The sequence below is a fragment of the Sceloporus occidentalis genome, unplaced genomic scaffold (genome assembly GCF_023333645.1).
Source record: "Sceloporus occidentalis isolate IW3139 unplaced genomic scaffold, rSceOcc1.0.p SCAF_2, whole genome shotgun sequence".
In the NCBI taxonomy this organism is placed as follows: Eukaryota; Metazoa; Chordata; class Lepidosauria; order Squamata; family Phrynosomatidae; genus Sceloporus; species Sceloporus occidentalis.
In genome coordinates this window covers 193351997-193370179 of record NW_028316982.1, presented here as the reverse complement: position 1 = coordinate 193370179, position 18183 = coordinate 193351997, and the positions used below count along the sequence as shown (strand labels likewise).

The 18183-nt window shown below is 45.5% G+C and overlaps 1 protein-coding gene and 1 pseudogene across 2 annotated transcripts in view; both read right to left on the bottom strand.

Annotated features, from left to right (window-relative positions):
* PRRG1 (proline rich and Gla domain 1) overlaps positions 1–4789 on the bottom strand; it is a 29164-nt gene extending 24375 nt beyond the window's left edge. Inside the window, exon 1 of one of the 2 annotated variants that reach the window (XM_089511821.1) lies at positions 4749–4789. The gene's annotated coding sequence lies outside the window, so the exon portion shown is untranslated. Of the gene's footprint in view, positions 1–1238; positions 1261–4748 lie in introns of those variants that run through there. The other variant, XM_089511822.1, reaches the window with a different exon arrangement.
* LOC149319489 (ATP synthase F(0) complex subunit k, mitochondrial pseudogene) overlaps positions 1–18183 on the bottom strand; it is a 32569-nt pseudogene that overhangs the window by 3589 nt on the left and 10797 nt on the right.

The following is an 18183-nucleotide window of genomic DNA, read 5'->3' as shown; positions in this document are numbered from 1 at the left end:
AGAGGCAAAAGGCTTGGGCTGCATCTACACTGGAGAAATAATCTGGTTTGAGACCACTTTAACTGTCTTGCCTGAATGCTATGGAATTCTGGGAATGGTGGTTTGTTCCAGCACCACAGCAGAAGGCAGTTAACCCCTGGAAAGCTCTCTGACCAAGGTGACCAATGCCCTCACCCCAAAATGTAGGGCACCCAAGCAAAAAAATGTAGGACATGGCCAAAAATAAAAGCTAAAAACACCTATGTAATTATAAATCCATGCTTCTTAGCCATGATCCAAATGGAGGACATTTTGAAATTTGACCGAAGAGGACATGTCCTGGAAAAGGAGGAGGATGCCTGGTCACTTTGTCTCTGGTCCAAAATACACTGCAGAAATAAAACAATGCTGGACTGAAATGCCCAGAGTTCCTCACCAAAGCTGCATCCACACTGAGGAAATAATCCAGTTTGAGAGTGACTTAACTGTCCTGGGTTAGTGCTGGGGAATGCTGGGAATTGTAGTACACTGTGGCCCCAGAGCTATCTCTGACAGGGAGTCCCATAACCCTCCAAACGTAGTTGAACTGCAGTGCCCAGAATTCCTCACCAGGTGCATCCACACTGAGGAAATGGTCCAGTTTGAGACTGCTCAGTGCTGGGGAATCCTGGGAATTGTAGTCTATTGTGGCCTCAGAGCCATGACTGACAGAGAAGTCTCAATGTCTCCCAAACACTCGCATTCCCAGGATTCCCTAGCACTGAGTTAAAGCAGTCTCAAAGTGGGTTATTATTCCTGCAGTGTGTGTGAGAGAGATAAAAGCTAGGGACTGGATTCATTTGGAGGATCTCTGTGTCCAAAACACACTGCTTGGACTGTCATGGCTCAGTGCTATGGAATCCTGGGAATTGTAGTTTATTGTGGCATTGAGCTTTGGCAGTTAAAGTCTCAAAGTGCAGAGGGGGGGGGGAGAGAAAAGCCAGGGAGTGTGAATGAGCTCTGAGAGGAGGAGGAGGAGGGAGGGAGCCAAGGGAGGTGGCCAGGACCATCAGCCTCCTCTCTTCCACCGAAGACTGCTGGCAAGAGGCTCTGCCCCCGCCTCCTCTGTGGACCATTCAGCTTCCTTTTGTCAAAAGAGCTCTGGTGCCACAAGAAACTACAATTCCCAGAATCCCATAGCACTGAGCCATGGATGTTTAAGGGGGGGGGGTCAAACTATTTCTGCAGCCTTTGCTACCCCAAAGCCTTCTATTATTTACCAGCAACTTGCAAGGCAAAATCTCTTCCTTCCAAGCCATTGAAAACCAACCCAAGGGGAGGGCTGATTGCTTCTTTCTCATTGGTCAGCTTCGGGAGAAATTTGCATATTACAAGGAAAGGTGTTTAGGGCCTCAAAAACGATCCTGTGATAAAGAATTACAACAATACTGAGTGGTAGACATTTAAAAGATGAGGAGGCATTTAGACTCCCAGGGAAACAGGAACGATTGATGGCCTTTTTTTCTTTGCTCACTGTAACCTGAAAGTAATGCCTCTTGCAGGGTATATATACCAAGCGGGCTGGCAATAGCTCTGAGTGGCAGATGTCTTTAAGACCTGCTCTCTAGGCTAAGCCAGGCAGGGAGGTGGGGAGGGTGGCACACAGCCATGGGGAGGGGTGGAGCTGCCTCCAGGGCCTTGCTGGGGGGGGGGAGGTCCCGGGGGAGGGGCCAAACTGGGGCGGGGCCATGTGGCCCCACCCCAAACTATACACAAAACTATACACATGCAAATTACCCCTGCCTTTCCAGGTCACACAATATACATGCCCAAGTCCTTTCCAGGCAAGCATTCTCTGAAGATGCCAGCCACAGATGCTGGTGAAATGTCAGTAAGAAACTCTTCTAGAACATGGCCACATAGCCCAAAAAACTCACAAAAAACCATGGATGCCGGCCATGAAAGCCTTTGACTCCTCTGAACAAATCTGGCCAAGAAAATCTCATCAACTGGAAACGACTTGAAGGCACACAACAACAACAATGTATGTTTTAGAAGATTCCAATGTATTTTTCAATATGTTCAGAGATCTATATGTTGTCTGGATAAGTAGATTGTGTGTTGTGTTAGCTGAGAATTTTCATTTGCAAAAACAAAATAGAGATGATGCTGAAGAGGCAGTGTGTTCATCTTTTACTGCTACTACTGAAATTCTTACAGTGACATAGCTGCTCAGATGTCCTGATCTTCTAGTAATCTGTAAACAGGTTTTATTATCTTACCTATTTTTTAAATTATTTTAAAAATATTTAAAATATCTAAAAATATTTTTGAGAGGTATATTATATCTGAATAGCTTGAAAGGTCTAGGAATGCCAAGTGCACAGCCAGGTTACCTGTTCAGGAGGGCACTGCAGCAGGTTTAGTCAGGTGAAGGAATGTCTCAGTTTTCAACTAACTTTTCTGAAAGCCCCTTCCCCACTGGGATTTATAAGAGAAAACCTAAGAACACCATTGATATGGTTCTGGTTATCACATCAGTGATATGGATTGGGTTATCACATCAGTTAATCATAGGAGTCACTACTTTTTAAAAAAAGAACTACACCATTATAAAAACAGGTCTTACTCAAATTCATTCAGACACATTTTTGGCAGTTGCATCTGGTATGAGGGTTGGTACACAAGTATTTGTGTACTTGCATGAAAACCATAGTGGTTTGAGTGTTGGACTACAACTTTGGAGACCAGGGTCTGATTCCCTGCTCAGTCATGAAACCCACTGGGTGTCCTTGGCAAGTCACATACTCTCAGCCCCAAGAGAAGACAATGGCAAACCTCCTCTGAACATATCTTGCCAAGAAAACCCCAATAGGGTCACCATAAGTTGGAAACACCTTGAAGGCACACGACAGTAACATACCTAGAGCTGTGTACATGTTACAGACATTATCTGTTTATTTCAGCCCCATCTGAAGCTAAAATATGAATCCCATTGTGGGAGAAAGGTGGGATATAAATCCTGGAAATAAATAAATGTGCTAACCAGCTCAGACTGCATGCTTTTGTGTATTTTTTTATGAGGAAGGAATGTAAATAAATGCCCTTACTGTCTGATGCGGTGGATTAATCTGTTTTCTGATGTTCACATAAATACGTCAAGGTGCCTCCACACGTCAAATAAGAAATCTCATGGTGGCTGCTGAAAGCATTTGAAAAGCAGACTTGATTTTGCCCAGGCATCGTCAGCAGAGAGAGATATCAGACACTAAGTAATTGAACGCCGCTGCCACTTGGCAAGGGAAATGTTTTCTGCAGCAAACACAGAAGTACAATGCCTTCTTTTTTCCCCCTGGGAGGGCTCAGGGCAAAGACAACACACAGAAAGGGCTGGAAGAGGTCAAGGCTGCGAGTACCAGACACAATGGAGGCCACTTTCCTGGTAAACTCAACAGGGCTGGGCTTTTGCAAGGAGAGTCCTTCTCAACATTGTGAAAGTCCAGGAAAGAACAGGGCTTGCTTTAAAGTCACTTCTTTCCGAGGAGTCCTTCCAGTGGAAAGAGGTGGCTGTCTGATAGAAAATGAACTAAAGCCAATTACTATTATTTCATAGTTATTTGTACCAAAATTGGGACTCAAGACAAGTGCCCCCCTGAAACCTTGCCATTTCTGGGTTCATTTCAATATCATTGGCATTCCTTGGGAGTGCCCAGGCTCCATCCCAAGCAGAGGGAGCCAAGGGGCAGCATCGGCTCCAGATACATTCTTTCTCTTCCACAGCTAACAATGTGGCAGCCACAGGAAAAGGGTTCCTGATCAGTCTCCCCTGGGAATCCTGCATCCACAGTGGAGAAATAACCCGGTTTGGCACCGCTTTAGCTGCCCTGGCTCAAGGCCATGGAATTCTGGGGGTTGGAGTTTGTTGTGGGGCCCAGAGTGGGCAGTTTGGGCATAGGGTTTGTAGTTTGTTTCAACGTCTGTCAAAGAGCTTTGGGGCCTCATTGTTGTTGTTGTTGTGTGCCTTCTGGTCCTTTCTGGCTTATGGCGCCCCTGAGGCGAAGCTATCACGGGGTTGTCATGTCACTTTTCTTTCTCTGAGGCTGAGAGAGTGTGACTTGGACAACCTCACAGGGTCCTTGGCAAGACTGATTCAAGGGGGGGGGGGAGTGTATTTATTTATTTGAGGTCTATTCCCCTCCCCCGAGAGCCTGAGCCTTGCCCAAAGTGCACCCAATGGGCTTCATGAGTTTCCTGGAACAGTCCAGCCCTCCAACCCCGAAACTCCCCATCCCAAAAGAGAGTCTGTAAGCTAGAAGCCCCAGCAGTGCCAAGGTCCGCTTGACTTCTGCCCTTCCAAAAGAAGAAACGGCGACTCCCTCCCATCCAGAGGACCAGGACCCACAAAGAAGAACCAACAGGACCTCCCCAAAGACTACAGCAGGAGACGCCTGCCTCACTCAAACCTCCAAACCCTCCTAGAAGGGGAAACTTCCGTCCTTCTTTTAGTCAGGCTCCAAATGGAGGACCATTTGGAAAGCCCTTCCTGGGCAGGGAGCGGAAATGTAGGGCGGGCCCTGGAAAAGGAGGACATGCTGGGCTCCAACCCACCCCTTTCCAGGACCCTCCAAATCTGTGGCTGCACAAGCCCCACGCCGTCCCTTCGATAAAACGCCCAAAGCAAGCTTTGTTGGTTGGGACTGATAGAGCTTTTATAAAACATTTCCATGCCGTGGATGCTTGAACCCGTGGATAAAGAAGGCCAACTAGAGCACCCCCTGAGCTTGCCTTACCTGGCCCTGGCTCCTGCAGTCTAGCGCCAGTCTCCGCCGCCGCCGCAGCAACCCCTGCCGCGCGCTTTTACGCAGGCGCCGCGCTTGCCTTGCCTTGCCTTCCCTCCCCGTCCCTCCTCCTCCTCCTCCTCCTCCTGTGATTCCTCCTGAAAGCTGGAGGGGAGGGAAACCCAAAACAGAGGGAGAGAAGGCGGGAGTGGAATGCCCAGCTCAGCAGGAAAGGAAGGCGCCGCCCCACAAAGCTCAACCCCGCCCCACAGCTTGGTGGGGGGGGGACTCCTCCTCCTCCTCCTCCTCCTTGGCCTTTCCACCCCTCAGGCCTCCTCCTAAGCAGAGGCCAGCATGTGTGTTTGCTCCTGCCTCCTCCACACTTGCTGCTTCACACGGATTTGATTAATTTATTCTCTTTAGGAATCTCTAGCTCCTCCAGAGCAGCTCTGTGGCCAACTTGAGCCAAAAGTCACCCTCAAGGGCCTAAACATTCCTAGAGACCCCACTCTACTAGGCCTTTTGAGCCCCTCCAGGGCAATTCCATGGTCAGGGTCTGGCAGATATTGACCACAGAGAGGCATTGGAGCACCTAGAGATTCCTAGAAAGCTGTTCTCTCAGGTAAAAACACAGTATTTTTGTTGTTTGCGGTTTTCCTACATTCATGGGGGTCCTGTGCCCCTAACTTCAGCAAATGCAGAGGGGCAAGTCTACTATTCTCAGGAACGGAGAGCCTAAAAATGGTTATGCCACTCATTATTGTGACCATCCAAGCTGCATCCGCACTGCAGAAAGAATTCCACTTTTGCCACTGCTCTAACTGCCCTGGCTCAATGCAATGGAATTCTGGGGTTTGTGGTTTTGAGGGGCATTTAGCTTTCTTCCTCTGTTCTGGTGCCACAGTAAACTGCCATTCCTAGGATTGCCTAGCACTGAGCCAGAGCAGTTAAACTAGTCTCAAACTGGATTGTTTCTGCAGTGTGTTTTGAACAATGACTCAATACCGGAATCGTTCACACTGGGAAAATAATCCAGGATAAATCCAGATTAAATCTCTGTTCACACACATCCCAAATGCACACAATTAAGTTATTGGGGGGGCGGGGGAAGAGCTGCCAAAAACCCCACTTAATCTGGGATAATCGATACTGGGATTTTCAAGTTTTTAAAAAAGATCAGCATCATTAGTAAATTTACAGCGCTTTATAAATAAAGGTTAATAATAATAACAACAACAGTAGTGTGAAAAACAGATACAAATAGACCTGAATAGACCCAGGATAAAATGCTGCATACCAAAAAAGGGCTTCTGAATGCATTCACATAATCAGCTCCATCTTTATTCGAATGCTTGCACATGTGAACAACCGAATTTGCAGAGATGGGTGAATAACAAACCCAGAATGCATGAATGCAGTGATTCACATCATGGCGCGACATGCAAATGATCCCTAGGATTTGTGGGTTTGTGAGATATCGGAGAGGCTCTGGTGCCCAAACAAACTACAAATCCCAGAATTCCGTAGCATTGAGCCATGGCCATTGAAGCAGGGCAAGCAAAAATGGAGACATTACCAAACAAACAAACAAAAAAGCTAAAAACAGAAATAGAAATTCATGTTTGTTAGCCAGGTTCCAAATTGAGGATGTTTTGAAATTCTTCCTGGCAAGAAGTTTGAAATATAGGATATAGGGGGAACATGAATGCAAAGAAGACAGCGGCTTCCTAGATGGAGTCCTGGGCAATCTCAGCAAGGCAGCTTTGCCACAACAGATACTGGAGTCAATGGCAAATGACCTATTAACTTTCACAGGTTAGCATTTTGATATTTGTAGATGTACTGCAGATAGATGAGGACTTAGGGCTTGTCTACACAGGTCAAAAAACCTGACAGACTTTGCAGTGGCCACAAGATGTGCACACAATGTTCTTGATGATTCACAGGGAAGTGAATTTGCAGGGAATGTGGCTTTAATCCAGTTTCTAAAAAGTCACCTTTTACTCTGAACTACTTCTTCTAAAAATCCAGATTTTCCTGTTTGTGGCTGGTGCTCCAAGGCAGCTTCAGTAGGGAGACAGGGTTGGGAGGGGGTTTTGTGGAAGGGACTGGTTGGGTCTGGCAAACCTGATATGTGCTGCCATGTTTTTCTGCCTTAATGCCTGTTCAGCCATGACATTAATGGTGAGGGGCTAGATCAGGCTACCCCTTCCTCTCTTCCCCCTGCCCAAGGGTCAAGTTGGCTTTTATTCTTTGTAATCTTCCCTCACTCCAATCCATCCCCCATGCGATCAGCATTGAGTTTTTATTTGTGAAAGGAGCATATGTATGCCTTCTGCCTTCCCTAATCATTTGCTCATTCACTTGTGCAGAGATCTCATGCATTCTCAACCCCCCCCCCCCCCAAATTGCTTGCTCACACATATGGAGATCTGCATTATATGTATGGGAGGTGTGGGGAAAGGAGTGCATGAGATCTCTGCATGAGCAAACAAGCAAGTGAATGATCAGAGGGAGGGAATGTATGCACACCATCCCTGAAGTAAAAACAAAGACTACACAATGCTGATAAGTTGGGGAGAGGATCAAAGTGAGGGGAAGACTATGGGGCCGTTCCCACAATGATTTACGTCGACTGGCTGATCGCTTTATTTGTGCCTCATTCCCATTGGAAATGGTTTCAGATGCGACTGTAATCATTCTGTCTCACTTTGAAGCGAGACAAATGGGAAAAAAACCACACTCTTTCCTGACACTAGTTTTTTGGCAGTTCTTTTGAAAAGAAGCGACTAGCAAGCAAGTGGGAACGATGGACCTGAATCACATCAAACTAGAGGAGAGGGATTACTGGGGCAGTGGGTTGGTACAGTGGTGCATCCCATCCCTCATGAGTCTTTGGGGACCCATCCTACATTCCAACCTTTACTCCAGGAGGAATTCCAAAATGCCCTCCATTCTGGCTTCCTCTCCACCAGGGATGTTGGGCATGCCCCCACCCTATCCTGGAGCCATTGAATTTCCACTGCCGTCGGAGGCTTGGTTCCCCCAAGAAGCAATGGCTGAGCCTCCCCCGGCTGGAGACTCCTGAAGGCGTCACAGAAGGAGGAGGAGGAGGAAGGGTGACCTCCTGGCCAGGCTTCCCTGCGGCGGGTAGGGGGGGTGAGGGATGGTGTGCATGCATAGTGGGGGTGGGTAGGTGGGGGAGGGGAGCCCCAAAATCTCTGGGAGGTGGTGGCAGTGGTGGTGGTATAATCCCCCTGGAATTAGAGAATGCCTGGGGGGAAGAGAAAGGAGGGAGGCAGAAGGATTTGAATCCCCACACTGAGCCATGCAAACCACTGGGTAACCTTGGGCAAGTCCCACTCTCTCAGCCTCGGAGGAGGGCAATGGCAAAGCCTGCTGTGAGGAAACTGGCCAAAAAAACTGCCTCAGCTTCCTCTCCGCTGGGGGTGATGGGCATCGCCCCCCCACCCAATCATGGAGCGTCTGGATTGCCTGCTCCCTAGGAGGCTTGGGAGCTCTGGAGCCCCAGAAAGCAGCCCAGGTTGGCACAGATGGCGTGTACATGCCTGTCATATAATTGACATATAAAGACCAGCTGGTGTAAACTACATGCATGTCAAAAAAGACACAAATGCAAAGAATTCTTGAAATAATTCACTTCCATAGTGGGAACTAGGTATCGGCCTCAATCAAATCCACAATCCGGTGTCAATACGATTTGCAAACTGGTTTAAATGTAAGTGGGAATGGGCCCTACAAAGAGTAAAAACAGATATGACACATGGGTGGCAGGGAGGTGATCTCTGACTGCTGATCTCATGGCTGGACATTTCTATAAATAAAAGATAAATAAAATATAGTGGTGTGTGTGTGTGTTTAAAATTCCCTCCCTGGAAAAAGGGGAAAGGGGCTTGGAAGGGAAGTGTCCAATCAGAGTGTAAGGTGATCTAGATTGACAGGCAAGCAATAATAGCTGCTGGTTAATAGGCTGATGCATATTGAAAAGGCAAAAAATATTGGAGCAAAAGCAAAACAACAGTGGAGCTAATGTGTGGCTGGTTATGCCTGATGTCACCTCAATGTGTTTGACAGTATGTGGCATTGAGGGTTGCTGCAGAGTGGTTGCAGGCCAGGAAAATTAGATGTGAGGCTGATTTTTTTTTTTTTTTGTCTGTGTAAACAGCTCCTAGGTGATATGAACAGTGGATTTCAGTGTCATGAAAGGGCACAGCATATTCTTACTATTCCAACATGTCACTGTATTGTGAAGTGGGTATGGAGGTTTGAGCATGTTTTTTTGTTTTGTTTTGTTTTTTGCTTCACATGCCACTGGCTGGCTTTAGATACCTTATGGTGGGGGAGAAGCTGAGGAATTTGCTGCTCCACTTCTGACACTAGAACCTTCTCTGCTGACCCTGACCTTATCTTGCCTAAGTGTAATCCCTCTTAAACTGCGCTCAAGGACATTGGTTGAGTGCTTTATGTTAGAGAGTTACCCTGCTCCTGCCGCTCTTGCTGCAGTTGTCATTATAATTTCAGTTTCTAGGGCTACTATCTGTTAATCTGACCTGATTGTTTCAGGCTAGATATTATTTTTACAAATACATGGCTTGACAATGAAATGTTAACAGAGTGACATTGTCAAAACTTAACTTCACAAGAAAAGAAAGATGTGCCATCTGCTCCTATTCACATTGACTTGGACATCATTCCTATGATGTTCAGTGGTGTTTACTGAAAAGTAAATGTACATAAGATTGCAACTTTACACACAGGGTCTCTTTAGATCAGACAGTGCATACCTACACAGCTAAAGCCTACAGATAAGGAGAAGAGAGAAGCAGAAAAGGTGCTGTATTACAGTTTGGAAGTTAAAAGTCATGGATAGCACATTACTTGCAACTGATTTCTCTATTAATGCTGGTTACATGATGACTGTAATTTAATGAGGGATAATTTTACTTTTAAAATTAATGGCTCAGTTGTTGGTTCATGCTGTGCCTTGTGCTGCATCTTGAAACTCTATTGTGGGTTGGTTTCTCTGGTTGCCTGCATGAGGATTCACTTAAATTCTGGGCCCAGCCCTTGAGACCCTTTTGGGTCTTTGTGATGTCCAGAAATTAAGAAGTAAGAGTTGAGAAAGTTGGCAGCAGAGCCAGCTGACCGTGCAAATGGGAACAAAGAGAATCTGGGTAAATGAGCCCAGAGAATCTAGGAAATAACCAGGCAATGTGGCAACCCAAAAGGTCAAGCAGTTGTTAACAGACCCTTGAGGGTTTGCATCCTAAACAGACTTACCCTACAAAATACATGGAAGATGAATAGTTTTTCTAGGCCCTTTAATGGAAGGTTCAGTGCCAGTCCATGGAGTATAATTTTTCCTCTCTGTTTGATGCTGCTCCCAGATCTTGTACATACAGGAAAACTCATGAATTTTGATCCACCACTCTCTGCCTTGCTCCAAATAGTATAATTGGCTTACAAATTTTAAACTCTTAGAGTGTGCTGAGTTCACTATTAAGTGGTATAGAAATGTAAATGCTATTGCTACTGCTACTAACCTAAATGCAGACAACCACCAATTTTTTGTCCCGTTGCTTCTCCTTGCTTCTGGCTTTTGGGTGCACCAAGGTGTGCATGAGCATAACATACATACAAACAAACAGCTTTTACACTGAGTCAAAGTACAATGGTCTCTGCTGGGAATAGGTGAGATTCATGCTGAAGATTTAAAACACTGACCAAAATCAGTCTTTATCCTCATCAGCGGGCCGTTTCCACTGGGGTTTAACGTGGGTTACGAATCGAATTCAGGGAGAAGCGTGCCCATTTGAACCCGATTTAAACCTAGAACTGTTCTAGATCACCCCGCACACGTTCCCATTAGAAATCGATTTATATCTGGCTCCTTTTTTTAAGCCGATTTAAATGCCTTTAACGCGGGATTACTAGAGAGTTGTGCTTTGGAGATAACAGCAACATGAAGCTATAACAGGCTGTGTGCTGTTGTGCAGCTGATGCTTTCTCTCTTCTATTTGCATCAGAAAGCTTTGCAGAAAACAGCATTTGGAGCCAAATCTTGTCTAAAATTATCTATAATGGTTAGCTAGTGTTTGTGAAATTAAAAAATAAGGCTGTAATCCTATATGTTTGCAATCCTAGCTAACACTGCAGCATTCCTGCAGTTGTCCCTGAAATAAAGAATAGATCAGAAAGCGGGGTGGGAGTCTCCAGATGGTTGTGTGTGTGTTTGATCTTGGATTTCCCCATACCTTTCCTTATAGATTACTCTCATTTCTCAGACCTCTGACCTCCAATAGTGTTAGAGAAGGGGGATATGAAGCTGTTGTGTGTCCAGAGCAGGGAAGAGGTCTGGATGTACCACACTGTCGTTGTTGTTATATTTAACTTATTTTGCTAAATTTGAAATTTCCTACAGGAAAGGTGGGCAACTTGTGGCCTCCAGATGTTATTGGGTTGTAATTCCCATGAACTCTAGCAAACATGGTAAATTGTGCCCAAGAACATATAGAGGGCCAAAATGATATTAAACACAAATCCATATATGATTAATTTTAAATAATTTATAATTATATGATACTAACTGGTCAGTAGCTTTTAAAGTACATGTCAGTTTATCAAGTGTAAAAAATTATGTACTATAAAATATAGTTAACATACTCCAATACATTTAAAATATTATACAGTATGAACAGGTGTCTCTGGCCATAACATCACAAGAATAACATTAAATATGAACACCTTTCTTAATGTATAAAACACAGATTTTGCAAACTGATCTATTCTTTTGAAATGCTGTCTTTTAAAAAATATTCTTCTTCTGGGCACCAACTTCTGGGCACAATGAAAGTATACTACTTCAGGTGGAACAAATGCACAACAGCACACAGCCTGTTATAGCTTCATGTTGCTGTTATCTCCAAAGCACAACTCTCTAGTAATCCAGGCCACTGGAATATGTACTCAGAAGTAAGTCCCAGTGGACTCAATGGAACTTTTGATCCACATTTAGGTTTGCAGCTTAAGCGAACACCATTTACTGTACTATCCCAGTCTCAGAGGAATCACCATGACAACTAAACCAGCCAGCAATATTCCTGTTACTTGACACACATGCCATTCCTCCTTCACCTCTCTTACAATGAGAGCTAAATGCTATTCAGTTTAACAACCCCTTAATAATCGTTTCTGAGCTCCATTCATATAGTGACACTGTTTCTGAGTGGGGTAGGTGAAGTGGGTTCAACAAGATGCAAATAGAGTTTTCTCTACTATTGTTATACATTTCAGCTGATTTTATATATTTGTATAGCGTTTTGAATATATTATTATTTGTAGTCAGTATCTGAAGAAGTTGTGCATGAGAAGCACGTATACTACAGACCTACAGTGGTTCTGCATCCCTGAATACAAAAAACATAATTCAACTCCTTTTGAACAATGTCATACTCAAACAGAACCATTATTATTATTATTATTATTATTATTTATTTATTTATTTATTTATTTATAAAGTGCTGTAAATTTACACAGCGCTGTACATACAATCTTTTTAATTGGACAGTTCCCTGCCCTCAGGCTTACAATCTAAAAAGACACGACACAAAGGGAGTGGTAGTGGGGAAGGGGCCTCTCTAGTAGGATAATGTATATAAAATACATAGCAATACAGGAAATGATTCAATAAAACAGGCAACAAACGAACATCAAATAGCAAGTGACAATTATGTAATGCCTGGAAACGCTGCCCTGAACAGAATGGTCTTCAACTCCATTTTGAAGCTGGTTAAAGAAGTGATGGCTCTTGCTCGCGGGGGAAGAAGGTTCCAGGAGTGAGGGGCAGCGAGTGAAAAGGGGTGAATCCGAGATGGGGCAGAGGAAATCCTGGGCTGGGACAGCAGACCTTGACTATCAGAACGGAGGGCCCTGGTGGGAAGGTGAGGAGAAATAAGGTCTGATAAGTAAGGAGGGGCCAGCCCATGGAGGGCTTTAAACGTCGACAGCAGGAGCTTATACTGAATGCGGAAAGGGAGGGGGAGCCAGTGAAGGGATGCCAACACAGGAGAGATATGGTCACAGCGGTGGGCGGATGTGATAATGCGTGCAGCTGAATGCTGGACAGAAATTAACGGAGGTGAGAAAGAGGAAGCCCAGCCAGGAGGACATTACAGTAATCAAGTCATGAGACCACTAGGGCATGGAGCAAGATCTTGGCAGTAGAGGTGGAGAGATATGGTCGGATTTTGGCAATATTATATAGAAAGAATCTACAAGCCTTGGCTGTGGTCTGGATCTGAGGGATACCATATTTTGTAACATTCAGTATTTCATTTACCACCACATGTTTGATGGTTTCCTTTAAATATTAACTTCCCATTTTTAATATGTACCTCTTTGTACAATTTTATTATGTACCATATGTATCTCAGCAGTATAAGAAACCAAAAGCCAATTTACCAGCACATACGTAAATACTGAGACAAACAAGGGCATATCTTCAAATAAAATAACTGTCCTGAATATGCATTGGAAAAGCCAAACTAATACTGTAGTAGTAGTTTGCAGAAACTGAGCAAAATGCTGGTATGAATTCTCTTTTTTAGTAACACATGGTATGCCCCCACACAAACTGGAGCAAATATAGAAAAAAAACAACCTCCATGATTGTTTATTGCAAGAATATAGCACACTGTTAAAATATTACGTAGAAATATTGTTGAAGCAAAAAGTTGATAAATACTTAGGATTATATTCGATGGAAACAGTGAACCATATTATTTAATTAGTATTAATTAAAATTATTTGGATCTCATCCCATCGTGACTCCAGTCCTGAACCAATGCAGGATATATAGAAAAACAGGCAAGAATTGTGTTTAAAAATAATTAACACAAAAAAAAGCTTGAAAAACCCAATTAAAACAGTCCCCTAAAGGCAACTCTGATTTTAAGGACCAAAGACTTTGTGAAACATTGGTTGTCTATGGGAAGCTCAGTAGTAATGTGGGCAGCCTGACTTCCCCGGCAGGTAGTTTTACAGCTGAAATGCTGTAGACAAAAAGCCTTGCATTTGCACCTGAAAAAACATAGACCCATGGGCTGGTTGGACATACAACAGGGCCTCTAATTGAGAATCTCAGGCGGGTTACAGACCGTCAATTAGTATGTAATGAATACATACTAGGGTTAGGAAGGGGCGGTGCTTCCGCACCCAGCTAACCCTAGTACGGATTCTGTATGTACAATATGGCGGCGGCCGTTCCACACGGCCGCCGCCATATTTATGTATCGGACGCTGTGCGTCTGCACGTGTCGCGGCGTCTATGACGTCGCGAGTCCGCCCCTGGCGCCTCGCGATGTCATAGAGGCGCCGCTTAAAGAAGCTCCATTTTGGAGCTTCTTTTTTGCTCTGTAATGGAGCCGCACGGTTTGGCTGCAGCAGCTCCCTTACGGAGCAAACAGCGGCGGCGGCAGATCGCCGCAAAGCGGCGGTTTATAACCCGCCTCAGTCCTGGGAAGGCTCATATCAGAGGATGCAGTCTTTCAGATAACATGTCCCCAAGCTCCTTAGAGCTTGGTAGGTCAAAATCAACACCTCAAATTGAGATCAAAAGGTAGTGCAATTGGCAAAAGACTGATGATTTGTGTGCACACCAGATAGCAGTCTGGCTAACAAATTAAGCTTTTTCATAAGGTATTTAAATGGGCAACTGCACTAGGAATTTCCACATGTGAAACTGCATATACCAGTGATGGTGCACCTATGGCACGCGTGCCAGAGGTGGCACTCAGAGCCCTCTCTTTGGGCACACACACCATCGTCCCAACACTGACTTCACTAGAGTTTGTCATTAGAAATACAGAGGGATGTGGCATTTTGGAATAAATAAGTGGGGCTTGGGTTGCAGTTTGGGCACTCGGTCGCTAAAAGGTTCTCCACCACTGGCATATACTCAGTGTCTAATATACCAGGTACCCAAAATATAGGTCTTAGAGGGGGAAATTTTGACTTTCAGATATCTTGGACAAATTCTCAGAAGTCTCAGACATCATGGCCAATGGCAAAGTATTATGAAAGTTGTAGCCCAACACATCTGGATGCCCCAATATTATCTGTCTTTGACCAAGGGGGAAGCTGCTAACATTATACATTCAGTATAATGTTCAAGCACTAAGATCTTTGGGAGAGGCCCTTCTCCTTGTCTCAGAGGTCGTGATCACATGATGGAAATTGGAAGTATAATTCAATGTCATCCTGAATGCAATCATAGGTATTCACGTTATTGCGTGATAGGTTGTCTCATGAAATCGCTGGCAATGGGAACGCATTCTGAATGCAATTCCACATCAATCCAAAATTAAGTAAATTCGGTGAACTAGCGAATTCACAAATCCTATTCCCAGGCTACTTCACATTCAGTCCGGTGTTGTTTGGTGTGATATACATGTCTGCTGTGGCTGTGGTATTCCCCTGCATCAGTTCCCATGATCCTCCATTTTTGTTTTGGCTTCTGGGGCTCCTTGGTCTTCCCCGGCAGCCAGGAGGAGAAGCAGCTGTTTTTGACACGAAAGGGGGGGGAGGCTCTCCATTAGGCGTCTTTCAAGTTCTCTCTCTGCCCAAAATGAAGGGCTTGGGGCTTGCCCTGCTCCTGGCCCTTGGGCCCCTCAGGGATCTTTTTGACTTCCTTCCTTCCTTCCTTCCTTCCTTCCTTCCTTCCTTCCCTCCTTCCCTCCTTCCGGGCCAAGGGGCTTCAAAAAGAGAGAACCCCCCCTTTTTTGATTAGCCCCAAAGAGTTGTTCTTCTTCTGTCATTCCTCCTCTTTTTGGGGGAGGATGGAGTGGGGCAGCCTGGGGAATGTGGGTCTGTTTTCTTCCCCTCAGGGGCATCGCTCAGGGCTCACAACAAACTCCAAGTCCCAGAATTCCATAGCCTTGAGCCACAAAGATTTAAAGCGGTGCCAAACCGGGTTATTTCTCCAGTGTGGATGTAGCCTTAGTTGCCAACTCTGGTTCCTGCACAGCTTCCCCTCCCCTTTTCCCTTCCTCTGACTCACGGCAAGGCAGCGCCATTGCCTTCAATGGGACTCCCAAGGGGCCAGGTTAGAAACAGAGAGGATCCAGGCCCCCCACAACCTCACTCCCAAATGGGAGGGACTCCTTCACTCCCCCCATTCCCCCCATAGCTGGGGACTTCAAGGCACAGACAGTCTTTCTCTCTCTCACAAACCATCTGGAGACCCCCAACCTGCTTTTTGGGTTTTCTTGGCAGGTTTATTCAGATGGGGTTTGCCATTGCCATTTTCTGAGGAGGCTGAGAGAGTGTGACTTGCACCAGGTCACCCAGTTGAATTTGATCCCTGCTTTCTAGAGCCATATTCCAATGCTCAAACCAAGTACAAGGTTGCTTTCGACTGGTTTTGAATTGGTGAATTGCATAATAATGTGAAATAAAAGGTAATGAATGAACAACTAATGTGAATTGCGTAATAACGTGAAATAAAGGGTAATGAATGAAGAAAGAAACAATAACGGGAACCGGAGGCAAGTCCTGCCGGAAGTGTAAAAAGGTCATGATCCGATTCTGCCCTTACTGCGCTTGTGCAGAGATGCTAATTTGAATTCTAGACTACGAAGGGTACGTACTCATATGATAATTTCTTTTGCATTTGCACTACTCTGGCTTTGGGATGGGCGCTGTGTTCTTCTGTGGTGTGATAACCATCACCATACTTGCGTTCATTTCCGAATTGACCCTACTTGGTTTTCTTTCGAAATTGGGAGACATTCCTCCCATGTGATAACGTTCAGAAACCTAGGCAAATTTGGTAGGGACAAGGGGGAGGGGCTTCTTGGTGGCTGCACTTAGAATTTGGAAATCCCTCCCTTGGCTAGGATGGCTCCAACCTTGTTCTCCTTCTACTGGCAAGTGAAAATTTTCCTGATTTACCAGGCCTTTAGAAACTGACTGAGATGCGTGTTTAATAGCATACTACTTTGTTGACTTTTTATATATCATATAATTCATTTTAAATGGTTTTAACTCTATAGATGGTTTGTTTTTAAAAATAACGTAAACACACACATACACACATGTACTCATGTTTTCATATTTTTCAAATTCTCTACTAGTTTTACTAATTTGTAAGCTGACTTGAGTCCCAATTTTGGGGGAAAATGGGTTATGAATGAATGAATGAATGAATGAATGAATGAATGATGGCCCAGTTTAAATGCGGCAATGGACACATCACCGAGTTAAGTTCAAAGCGGTCTTCTGCAGTAGTGTCAATGGGAGGGTGCAAGTAGGGTTGCCATTAGTCAGGACCTCCAAACCGGGACAAATGTAGGACAAAATTTTCAAATGTAGGACATTTTTTTGGGGGGGGGGTTTCCTACATTTGAAAAGGAGCCTCGCTGAGGGCAGGATTCCTTCTCCGCCTGGGCTCCATTCTTGGCAAGGACGGGGCCCAGATGGAGAAGGAATCCTCCCCTCAGGGAGGCTTTCTTTTCCCCCCTGGGCTCCGTTTTTGCCAGCGGAGCCCAAGCGGGAAAAGAATCCTCGCTGAGGGGAGGATTCCTTCTCCACCTGGGCTCCGTTCTCGGCAAGGATGGAGCCCAGGCAGAGAAGGAATCCTCCCCTCAGGAAGGCTTTCCACCCCCGCCTGGGCTCCGTTTTTGCCAGCGGAGCTCAGGCGGGGAAAGAAGTCTGGCCTCGGCAGGTGTCCGGGATTGCTGCCAGCAATCTCTGACTTATGCTGATAACCAGGCCTGCAACCAACACGTGTAGGCAAAACAAACCTTGTGGAGAAGCAGTCAAGGAGCAAGCCGAGAAAACAAGCCGGTGTCGGGGTTGCAGAAAGTCAAGCGTGCCGAAAGACGAGCCGAAGTCAGGAAGCCAGAAAGCAGCGTGGTCAAAACAGTCCGAGGTCACAATAGCCAAGAGATAACAAAGGTCCGGTCCGAGGTCAAGGTAGCAAGATAACAAGATGTCAGGAGCTAGAGCGACAGCAATCACACCAAGGGCTCATGCAATAAACTCTAGCAACAAACTCAAGCCTCTCTCCCACTTAAATCAGGGAAGCTCTCCCTCGAGCCACCTGAGGCTGGTTTGCCGATTGTCTTTCTGCAATCCTCCTGGATCTGCGCCTGCAAGCACTCTCGGCCCTTCTCTCTTGATAAGAAGGCACTTGCAGGCACGCCTCATCTCCTGAATCACCACTAGGCTGTGGCACCCTAGAAGGCCTCTCTTCGGCACTAGGACCTGGTTGAATCTCCTGCTCTGGGGCTGGAGGATCACAGCTGGGACCTGGCAGAGCAGAACTAACACCTGGCGTTGCCTCAATCAGCCCTTGCTCTGGAGGAGGCTCATCCTCCTCCTCATCCTCCGAGAGCTGATCTTGGCTGGCCATGACAGCAGGCGAGGC